The sequence below is a fragment of the Ips typographus genome, linkage group LG3, assembly GCF_016097725.1.
Source record: "Ips typographus isolate SLU linkage group LG3, UJ_Ityp_2.0, whole genome shotgun sequence".
NCBI lineage: Eukaryota > Metazoa > Arthropoda > Insecta > Coleoptera > Curculionidae > Ips > Ips typographus.
In genome coordinates this window covers 16,088,432-16,101,051 of record NC_138424.1, presented here as the reverse complement: position 1 = coordinate 16,101,051, position 12,620 = coordinate 16,088,432, and positions in this window count along the sequence as shown.

The window sequence follows — 12,620 nt, the reverse complement described above, 5'->3', positions numbered from 1 at the left end:
ATTACTGATTCCTGTGGCACACCTTTAGTTAAAATAGAATATTTGCTTTTCTGGTCATTAACTGAAACGTGTTGTTTTCTATCTTGGAGGTAAGACTGAATCAAATTGAACCGAATTGTACCTCGAAAACCGTATCTATACAATTTGGCAACCAAAATAGGATGATCAAAAGCACGAGAAAAATCCACGAAAAGACCAATAGCGGACATCCTGCTGTCCAAGGCGTCGACCACCCTCACTTGAAACTCACACAGGACAGTCTTGGTACTCCTTGCTGGCATAAAGCCATGCTGTGACGTGCTCAGCAGATCATTGCTCTCTCAATTGATAGGTAACTGTCAGTTTGCTATTATTTTTTACTGTTTAATAAGTGAAGTAAACTCCTGGCCTAATGAAAAGGACTTACAAATTTATTAAAAAGTCTCATCAGGCCAACCGGAATACTTTGAAATCATTCTTTCTTCTACTTTACTTTTAAGCACAATTGTTACATCTGCTCCTATGTTATAAAGGGTGTCCCAAAATTACACGGACACCGTTCTAGGGCAGCTTCATCTCATCAAAACAAGAAAAAAAGTTTTTTTTTCAAGCGGTCTCAAACGACGTGTACTGTCGGCGTAGAAAGACTATATTATGTTACTAGAACAATAAAATATTTTAATTGTTGTACTAGTAATAAAAAAATTTCAATATTGTAATTTTTGACACATGATGATTGGGTTTGAGTGAGGAAATTTGGTTGTGGTTGTTGATGTTGTGGTTGTCACAATGAATCTGTCGATATTTTGCAATTTTAACTAAAAAACGCTTTTGACCAATAAGCGGTAAAAACCATCTTTTAAAGTGATTTAACACAAATATTCACTTTCATAGCACCTTGTATAAACTGTGACAACGACATGTTATGATGGATGTCGCCCATATGTTTCTACGGAAATGCATAAAAACAGGGAGTGATGAAATAAACTTTTCATAACTAGTTACATAAAGTAAAACGTTTTGTCACTCTAATCAGTTTTGAAAAGTGTCACTTTACATGCCAAAATTAGAAAAAAAATTGTATATGTTACACGGGAGTAGAATGCGGTAATTGTTGGTGCGGTAGTTGTCTTAGCTGAATCTTTTGAGCTCAGCACAATAATCGCCTCTTTCTACTCCTAGTAACATAATATACTATTATGAACATGGGTCCGGAAACGCTTCCTAATAGAGCCTGAAGATGGCTTAAATGTCTCACTTCATTTTGTTAGGCGTAAAAAGATTAGTGGATGAGTGAAGTTTGATTGATTTCCCTTGAACGGTTTCGGAGATACTGAGAGATATTGTCACGAATAACATAAATTGCACTATGTTCCGTTACCTAGTCGGGCCCCGGTCTCCCCCAATACAATGTTTGTGTCAGCAAGGTTAGCGTAATGAGGTCGCTGACTAGTATAAAGGATGCACCGTAGCTCGGCTAAATCACCGAACTCTGGGGTCATCCCCAGAGGGAGGTCACGAGCGACAGTCCGAACTTTCTAGTGCCCGGACGGCTCGTTACCCTGTTGCAGTGCCTTAAGTAAGTCCTTTGGGCGTGTCGGACATAGGGGCACCCTGCTCGTATCGAGCGGGTTCCGCTTGGCGGCACATCAGAAGGCCTTACACCCACACACCTACACACCCCCCTCTTGGACGATGTTCGATGCTAAGAGTAATAGAGTGCCAAATAAAGAAGACATACTTGAGCTACGATTGTTGTTTCTCTTCCTACGCTACCCCCAAAACGTGACAATATTAAGCTTTCATACCGCTAATTGTTATTAACGTTTTCTAGGAAAATCGACATTTCTTAAACTAGAGCCGATATTGACTGATTTTTGATTTTCATTCACCTGATTTTTTTTCCAAGTACATAGCTGTCCTTCTAATCTAAATAAAGCCTAGAATAAAATAGTGTTTTAATACTTTGCAAATTTGCTAAACAAAAATCATAAAAAATGTTTAAAATGACGACAATCCGTCTACAAATACAAACATACCTATTCTGTTTCTAAATCCTGCAACAACATTATTAAGCATCGATGTCCGTTTTCCCAACATTGGCTTAAAGTTTAAGAGTTTAAAGACAACTTAGATAAGTTTAGTTTAGGCTGTGTCATTTTGCACCTGATCTGTCACACTCAAACCTCAACTTCGCTTAAAGTTGTACTTAAAATCGACTTGGAAGTGTCGGGAAAAGAGGCATTAAGAAATATACTCCTAAAGTTCTAAAAAGAGTTTGGATATGTGGTAATTTCTCAAGGGTAGGTATATATTATACAAATTGATTCACGATGATGGTATATTAAAAGCATCTAGAGAACGACTCAATATGTTTCACTGAAATGTAGAGTGTAGCCTAAGTTGGGTTCAAATTGTCTTTCCCAAATATTTTGAACTTTTGTTGCCAGATTAGTCGGAAAGGACACCAACTTTTGATTTTCAAATGAAACACCGGATGGATTTAATGATGGATTTGTCGGCAAAACGGTAGTCTAATCATTAATCCTGAAAGGTTTGCTGATGTGGCCTTGTTAGGCAATACTAGAAAAGCCCAGAGACAGAAAATAAAAGAACCTACAGGGTAGTCGGACAGATAGAAAAACTGTCAAACGTGCGTTTTTTTTTAAATGGATATATTTATGGTGTAGTAATACGGTGTTTTATGGTTTGTAATAATAGCTATTTATGAGTGTTAAAAGTGCGTTTTTAATGCACATATGTGAACATTTGCAGGACGAGCAAAGCGACCACCGAAACCAGTTCCATTTGTCAATAATTCCATAACCTCCTAATTTGTTTGAAAGCTGTCCTCCAATTTAAAAACATTTTGTGAATATATAGTTTTGAATACGTGTTAATATTAACTTCGTCGCATAAATGAATAAAGAAATTGCCATGAAACAGATTGATGAGGCTGCAAGAAAGGCCACGTTGGGTCTACTACTAAAGAGGTCCCGACAATATTACGAAATAGCATATAAGTGCTTTAAAACACTTTTTTTAAAGCACTAGTGCCTTAAAAAGCTATTTCTTAAATAGTTCAGTACCCTGTTAAAAGTTGAATTTTTAATCCGTTTGTAGAAAAAAGAACATTGAATTTAGAAGAAATCCATGTACACATTTCCTATACCTACCTTCAACCGTTTCTGACTTATTAACAGTTTTTCCTTAAAGGGCGCCCCTTAAAATATGCCATTGTATCGTAATCCATACAAAAAATCTGAATACGGACGAACACCTGCATTTTAAAGAGTTTAGACCCAACCTAGGCTACACTCCAAATTCATCAGCGAGAGTCACGTGAGTCACCCTGTATACTACTCGATACTCGTACAGAAGGTACTCGTCAGAATCTTCCAGAAGGTTTTCTCTGCCCTCGGACAAAGCAAAGTTAGGAATATTCTCGATTTTTAACGACTGGGTCTGAGATAAACCCGTTTCAGAATAAATATACAAGGTGTTTCATAATACAGGGTGATTCACAACCTTATGGACAGAGTAGGGGCGTGTAGAGGACTTCAAAATACGTCGAGTTGTCATATAACTTTTTTTTACGAGATACAGGGTGTTAAAGTTTCAAAAGATATTGGTCTTTTCTCTTTAACGCCTACAGTTGATGAGATATTTTGCTCAAATTTTAAACTTAAGCTACTGTTTAGACTGGTTGCGAAAATCTACAAAGCGTCTTTTTTCTTAAGGACATACCTATTTTTACCCGAACTTTTTTATGGTGCGCCACTGACTTCGACCGAACAAATTTTTAAATTTGTTGTTCAATTTAAGAAATGTTTTATCTTTTGGAGTTTTGTCGAAGCTGCCCTCATTTTCAAATTATTTGCGAAAATAGTAAGTCAGTGTAAAATTATTTTAAGGGTAATTTGCAGAGCAATAAGCAGGTAATAGGTATCGGTACCGACCTGATGCAAAATGGTATCAGTATCAGTAAAATTTCCTTATAAACTTTTTTCGCAACTTTTTAATAAATTATTTTTATAACAGTAAGTATCAGGAGGTAACAATATACCCCGTTTGTGCATTAAGCGACCAAGACGGAAGTCGCCATCTTTGTCCCCGACATTCGCCTACTGCGCAATTGAATTTGAAACTTCCAAGTTAGTTGTAAAACAGTATTGTTTATATTTGGTGGTATGTGAAGTTAGCTAAAAACCGTAAAAATTTGTTGTTTTTGTTTGTTTTGCCTTTCGGTCCGTTAAAGGTTAATTTTTGCAAACTTAAATTAGTTGAATTATTATTGACGAGTGGATTTGTGAATAGTGGGCAACAGCAGATTGATTATCGTCACTCATTTTCTGAACGATTTTTGTCTCCCACTTTGGTTGCTATTGCTCCTTCCTGCTATATTTTTTTATTCATTGAGAACGTGAGTTTTTAAATACCTTTGATTTTTTGAAGTAGTTTTATAGCTGTGCTACTACTGCTCTTCAAACGTTCTGTTGCTGGGAGATTTTCTTGTCAAATCTGACGTCTCGTACATTACAAGCATCAGTTTTCGTAAAACCAAGCTGTTTTTAATAAAAATGGCTGGAAAATTATCATTTAATGACCAATTGATATTAGTATTAGGTATTTTTGTGAGGGTAACTGCCGAAGGTGGAGTACCGAAGAAGATTTCCAAATCCACAAACGTTTGCTATATTGTTGAATGAAATAATGATGTTGAACGGAAAGCTCGGGGGACTCTCTTTGCCGACGCATTAACGGAGGTCGCATTTACGCAGTGAACGCACGAAATGAGGAGTAAGTTTTAAGCCACATTGAAAATAAACCCCAAACCAGTACTTGAAGAATATCCCGGCAGTTTCACATACAACAGTCCACAGTCCATCGAGTTATACGACGTAATATGCGGGATCCATATCATTATCAAACAGTTCAAGAACTGTTACCGCAAGACTGATTTTTTGTAATTTCATCTTTTTTTCTTTTTAATTATACGTTTTTTTTACAGAAGTATCCTTTTCACTGATGAAGCCTGCTTTACGCGGAGAGGAATCATAAATCTTCACAACAGCCATGAATATTCGAATCAAAATCCACTTAGGTATTACAATAACCCCCATCATTACCAAAAGGAATTTAAAATAAATGTGTGGGCTGGAATCCTTGGACGATATTTGGTTGGGCCAGTTATTTTACCTAATCGCTTGAATGGTGCAAGTTATTTGCTTTTCCTATAAAACACTCTTCCAGAGCATCTTGAAGATTTGCCTAGTCAATTGCGGCTTGATATGTGGTAAATGCACGATGGTGCGCCTCCGCATTTTTCTATGAACGTTCGTGAATTTTTGAACCAACAGTTTCGAAATCGATGGATAAGTCGCGGAAATAATTTTCCGCAACTCTGGCCACCGCGATCGCCAGATTTGAATAAGTGTGATTGTTTTTTCTGGGGGCTTTGTATATTCAACTCCCGTTGAATCTAGAAAAGATTTATGGAGTCGTATTAGTAATAAATGTACCATTATAAAAAATGACTGTAAAAGACATTATAAGTAAAAAAAAATTATCTTTCTAGTCTCTATTTTTTGGGGTAAAAAATAAAAATAAAAGTTTATAGTTAATCACTCAGAAACCCCACATAGACTGCAAATGTGTCATGTTTTCCCAAATAATTCGCAGTTCGGTGGGGTAAAAAGAGGTATGTCCTTACTAAAAAAGACGCCGTATAGATAGATCTTCGCAACCAGTTGGATTACCTACGGGTAAAGGGTCTAAACAGTAGCCTAGTAGTTTAAAACTTGCACAAAATATCTCATTCTATATGTATCTCAAACTGTAGGAGTTAAAAAGAAAACATCAATATTTTTTTGAAACTTTAACACCTTGTATCTCGTTAACCATGGAGCCTGAGAAAAAAAAGTTAAACGGCAACACGACTTGTTTTGAGATCCTCTACACGCCCCTGCTCTATGTCTATAAGGTTGTGAATCACCCTGTATAATAATAGAAATTTTAGAATAGAATAGAAACCGGGAAGTAAATACCTGCTGTACTTACCGTTCAGCTGAACAGGAAGTAACATACAGGATTAAAAGGAATTTATTAGAATATTTTCATTTTATTTAATAATTAAGATGATTTTGTTCAAGTCGTACAAAAAATAGTATAAGCATCACGAACAATAATAGCTTTACTGATCTCAGACAAATTAGAATCCAAACTTTGTCATTGATCAGTAAAGCTTACTTACTGTTCTTGATACTTAATATACTATTATAACATAAGCAAACCTTTCAGGATTTGAGAATTTAATTAAAATTTAGACTACCGTTTTATATTTATATCTATTTAATTTAGGAAAGTATTAACATTAATTACTAGCCTTCTTGCGAGGAATTCAAAAATGAGATTAGAAACAGGGTGTTTCATTTGAAAATCAAAAGTTGGTGTTCTTTCCGACTCATCTGGTAACAAAAGTCCCAAATATTTTGGAAAGACCCAATTTAGGCTACACTCCAAATTTTAATGAAAAATATTGAGTTGTTCTCTAGAGACTTTTAATATACCATCACCGTGAATCACCCTATATAGCATATACTACTGCAGTTGAGAAATTACCACATATCCAAACTGTTTTAAATTACATCAGCTTTAATAGCAAATTAGATTTTTAGGAGTATATTTCTTAATACTGTTTTTCCCGGCACTTCCAAGTCGATTTTAACTACAACTTTAAGCGAAGTTGAGGTTTGAATGTGACAGATCAGGTGCAAAATGACACAGCCTAAACAAACTTATCTAAGTTGTCCTTAAACTCAACTTAGCCAGGGAAACTAACATAGATGCTTAATAATGTTGTTGCAGGATTTAGAAACAGAATAGGAATAGGTATGTTTATATTTGTAGTCAGATTGTCGCTATTTTAATAGTATATTACATACTCAGGTGGAAAGTGTTTGATTGTTGTTTGTTGAAGTTGAATAAACGACTGGTGATTTGTTTACAATCTTGACAACGTCATTATTGTGCTATTCTGTCTTTAATATTTTGAGCTGAAACGTTTCTTAAAGTGCTTTTAACATGGAGATTTCTGAAGACGCAGATGTTACTCATCATCACCTGAACTGCGAGCTGTTGCAGAGGTGGCAGCACAGTCTCTTAACTATAAAAAATAAGCCTGTAAAGTGTATTCTTATGTAGGTTGGTAGTTATCGTAATTAAAGATTTGTTCATTAACTTTAGTATATTACTTAAAAATACATTAAACGACTTGAACCACGTTGCGTTTTCCTTTCGTTCCCTCTAACACTGCTCGACCCATTCTAACCTCTATTCGAAGTGTCAACATACAATGTTGACTGACTTATACTATTTGAACACTCTCTTATACTACTCTAACATCCCCCTTCTTAAAGATCTAACCTCTGAGGAGGCCTTACAAGGCTACCTGAAGATGTTAGGAATGCACACACTGGCGCGAATAATTCGGTGCGACGGCGAAATTTTCGCCTCGCGAAATATTCGTCGACTCAAAGTCTTTGGCGTATAACGAGGAGCAACAAACTGGCGCGAAAATTTCGCCTGGCGACAACGAAACTCCAGCGGATTTTATTTCTTTCGCGACAAGCCGCGTTTTCTGTCGTTTTCGTTGCGAATCAAAGATGGCTTCAACTGAAATGATAATAGAGTTTGTAAAGAAATATCCGATTTTATACGATTTAAGTCTTCTCGTAAATTGGTATATCGTTTTTCGATGTCATCTTTAATTAGATTTAATATTTCATCAAAGCAAGCAATGTCCATTCTGAAATATTTATAAAAAGGCTTTTTATCTAGTCGCAGTTGTGGCATGAGTGTATGAAATTCGCCTTTTTCTTTTCTTTCCAAATTTATATCATGTGTCCAGAGCTTTTTTCTAAAAAAAAAACACCAACTTTAGCACAAAATGTTACTTTTTATTACTCAATTGACGTTAAACATTTTCCTGTCCTGTAAATGTTAAGGCGCTACTGAATTTAAAGTTCCCACATTCCCCCGGCCGACAAAAGGTAGTCCCTAGCTTTTCACAATATTAATTATATTGACAGAAAGTTCACTAGGCAAATCTTCTAAACAAAATAACATTAAATTAATGATACTTTTAAGTTTTTAATCATGGTGGCAATGTAACAGAAATTTGACACCACAAATTTTAATCTTATAGCAAACGAAAAAAAAAAAAGAGAAAAAAAAAAAAAGATAATGATAATATAGAAAAAAGAGATAATGTAAAAATATCCTTAATGGATTTTCCCCCTTATTACAACAACACAAACAAAACTTATCATAGTTACATTGAAACACTAACCAACAAAGTATAGCCCCTAGTTTTTCACAGAATTAAAATTAAAAATAAATCATAAAATTTAGTATCTATGGACACAAGTTCCGATAGGTTGATAAAAAAAAATGTCTGTTATTTTCGCTAGTATCCCGTTCATACCCCAAAAGAAAAATTATAAAAGAAAACATATAACAATTAGAATAAAAATAAATGTTTTTGTTATTTTCTTACCTCTAGAGTTTGTAAAAAAAAAACTTAATGTCTCTATGCTTTAACACTGAGGGGGGAGACTTTTCACTCGCGATTCACTAATATTCCGCGCACTATTGTTTGTTTGGGGATTCTATCTTCTTTTCGCGGCACTTCACTGCACTAAACACGGCTTCTGAAGACAATTTGGACGGTGTCTGGAGCCTGGAACTACATATCTGTTTACTGCTCTGGATGTGCAAGTGGAACAATTCCCAGAACTGTATTTTCACGATTGCCATGGTGTGTGGTTCGTGATCTAATTAGTGACGAGCCGGAACGGGACTGAATTATATCGGGGTGACCACAAGGGTACACCGCAGGTATCTATTTGTTAGTTATATGGGGCTGAGGTGACCGCATGGATACACCTCAGGAATTATAATTTATATAAGGAAGAAGAGGGTATGGGACCTGGAACCGATGATGGTATGACTGACCGAGGACAAAGATATCACTAGAGCAACATAATTTCTGCCTAGTTCAGTACGCATGGGGACTGCGAAAGCATGGCCTATCGATCTTTTGGTGACCCTGGTAGAAGACGAGCATCCAGCGGACATTTGATTCACGCACTAGCTCGAGCGGGCTATGGTGCGAAACTATGCTATGCTCCGTTGGTTTATGCCTGAGTGCCTCTAAGGCCGTATCCTTTCTAATCAAAGCTGGCAACGACATCTCTCTGACCTCTGAAGGTTTTTTGAAAGATGAGTGACCGTGGTAAGCAGGTTACCACGGCTTAGTGTGTCTATTCCTACCGCGGCCACGATCACAAACCGACTCAACTGTGGTCGCGGTCTGACGTCCCGTGGCTGGTTTTTCATCGTCAGCGTTTCCAGTCTCCTTAGAGAAATGCCCGGGCCTTTAACTTTTGCTGATTCTAGTTTCTATTTCCAGTGGCGTGTATTAGTTTTTACCGAGTCTGATCCAAAGCCTTGTTCGCTCTTGATTTGGTAGTGGCTTCTTCGCGTAGCTACTCCCGTCAGTGTTAAATGCAATAAAAAACGTATTACTACCTACTGCTATTTTAATCTTAATGTCTAACATTCCCGTTATAATAATAAAATCCCTTGTAAAATATATAGGCATATGGATAATAGCCTTAGTTAAGTTATACACTAAAAAAAAAAAATCCCTTTGTATTGTTACGATTTTCCCGTGGGTTCACACAAAGTCAATTTAGCTCAACAATTAATACATTTATTTACACTTCAAAACACTCCGTACAATAATTAACACAGCTACTAAAAACACTACTACAATTCCACAATTACTCCGCTATTTAAACTTTACCGCGTTCCCAAATTCACTACAACACTACACTCTACTCTACACTGTCGTCGACGCCGCTTCTTTTATATTCGCAAACCACGTTCTAGAATGACCGCGAAACGCTTCGCGGGTTGCCTTGACCATTCAAGAATCTTCCAGGTAACGCTTCCTAACTGTGGCCTACTTTAATACGCGCCCGGCTAGATATTGCGGCGCATCGGTTTCATCCACCGCCTTCTTTACAAGAAAGCCTAGAATGTCATTTTAATGGCGGCGTTATCGAATTTTTTTTTGTACACAAACCTATGGAGATGCAGTAGAAAATATGTTTTTTTTTATTTTTTCGTGTAGTTGATTAGAAGTTGTGAGTGAAAAATCAAAGAACGCTTCATTCCTGATCCAGATATGTATAGATATGGCTTTTTATATCCAATAAAGTCCAGCCAAAGCAAGTTTGGTTAGAACCCTTTGTCTTGGAAAGTACAACAAACTAATGTAAAAACTGCTCAATCAAAGAAAATTTGGAAATCCTTGAATCTAGGTAAGCAAAACTGGTAAATGGGTTTTATATTATTACCAAGACCTTTCTTTTAAAATGTAAATGTGGCAATGAAACTTCTAAAAGCTGTCCTGTTTCTTCAAAGTAAACCTTTGTTGCTCTCAAAATGCAGGCGGCCTCAAAATTTAACTCGCTTATATATGTAAGAGGCAATAAGTTTACTGAATGAGAAAGCATATTGTACTTACCACTGAGTATTGTGTTGGAGTAAAATCATTCCAGTTCAAAGCTTTCAACCACTGTTGGGTTCGAGCAGGGTCTTTTGGAAAGGAAAGGACACTTTTGGGCCTTTCTCCAAATTGCTTTTACAATTTGGCAAACAACAAGTGTGACGGCATATTGTAGAGGCAATAGAATTTAAGTTAAAAAACCAACAACAAATTATAGAACAATGAAGGAACAATAACAATAGTGATAACTGATAACACAATAAAATGAACACAAACTACACTTTCACTAGAACAACAAACATATAAACAACAATATATAATAGCAAACAAAAATTACTTTGGCAAGTAATCCCAAGTCTTGACTTTAAACTTTAAAAATTAATTTAATCATCCAAAAACTCAATTTCCACAATACAAACAAATGCAAACTGTCAATCCCATATTTCAGCCATATTGGAATTTTTGGCATGCACCTTCTTGGCTTTCTTGTACAGAGGGCGGTGTTTCATCCCGAAGCGAGCGCTCGTTAAGAAGTATCGAGCATAGTAGGCCCAGACCGTAACAATATAAACCTATATTATAAATTGTCCATTTGCCTGTCACTGGTTTTGTTTTAATACATTGTAAAGGCTTACTGCGATTCTTCGAAAACTTGCAATATGCTTATCCAGCGCTGCTTGCCCATATTATTTCATGTGAAAACAGTTAACGTCCTAATATTGAAACTTTGTAATTTTTCTCTTACGTGCCCCGTTTGACTTTTATAAAGTCTTCAAGTTACATTTTGCAACCGTTTATTTATTACGTTTAGCAACTCATATAATTTTTGAAATTGTAAACCCGTGGAATTTAACTCCCCATATTTTGACTACGGTACTTAATTACCGCATATGCTCGTAGTGTACCTACTTTTTTCGCCCCAATATACTTTTCTTTTATTTGCCCCTTTTTTTATATACCATAGGTATTTTATTACATATTTAAAATGAACACAAAATGTACAATATGTTTTGTTTAACATTGAATTGTCAGATATTAAAAATTAATCGGAAACTTTAACTTAGGCAAATAAAAAAATAAAAAATATTATAAAAATAATATAGTTTCTATTAGCTGGTACTTGTTGTCTGGTATTTGTAATGCTAATTCATTGCTGTCAGTAATGCTGTCATAATTTACTGTCATTTTTACTGCTTCATAATTAATATTTTTTATTTTTTTTATACTATAAGTTTCCGATCATTTATTAATATCTGACAATTCAATGTTAAACAAAATTGTGTGTTCTTTTTAAATATATAATAAAATATACAGGGTTCCATTTAAAAAAATATTGTTTTACTTTGTATCTTAATTATGAGTCACCCTGTATAATAGATTGTGGTTGCAAAATATAGTACATATGCATCCTTACAAGTTTTATATAAAGCCTTTTTTAAAATTCTTTCTTGTTTAAAAAATAACAAGGGGGTGTCGCTTCCCAGACTCACCCTGTATGTAAGAATTGAGGGAAGAATAAAAACAAATTTCCCCGTACTAAACCAATTTAATAATTCTTATTCCAATATACCACTCTCTCTGCTGGTGAATATCAGAATGCCCTCCACTTTTCTTAAATCCCTTAACTAAACACCCTAAGAGCACCCGTCTCACAAGTATCTTATTACATACGCCTATCTCTTATCTGTTACAATAATAATTCTCAGGGCACTTAAAATAACTTAGCCTAGCAAATTCCCAAAGACGTCCTTTTACACCAATAAGTATGTCGCCATCCAAGAGTGGTTGATAAAAGACGCACTCAAATACCACGAGCCCGTGTGAAGTTCATATGATTGCTAACATAGGTATATATTTGTGGAGATCGACTCTGAGTTTTGCTTTCACTTACACTCACTACTCCACAAATGGACTACTACTTTTCGCAAAAATTTCTTGTTGAAACTGCCCTAGAACGTTGTCGGTGTAATTTCGGGACACCCTCTTTATAACATAGAAGTAAATGTAACAATTGTGCTTAAAAGTAAAGTAGAAGAAAGAATAATTTAAAAGTATTCCGTTTGGT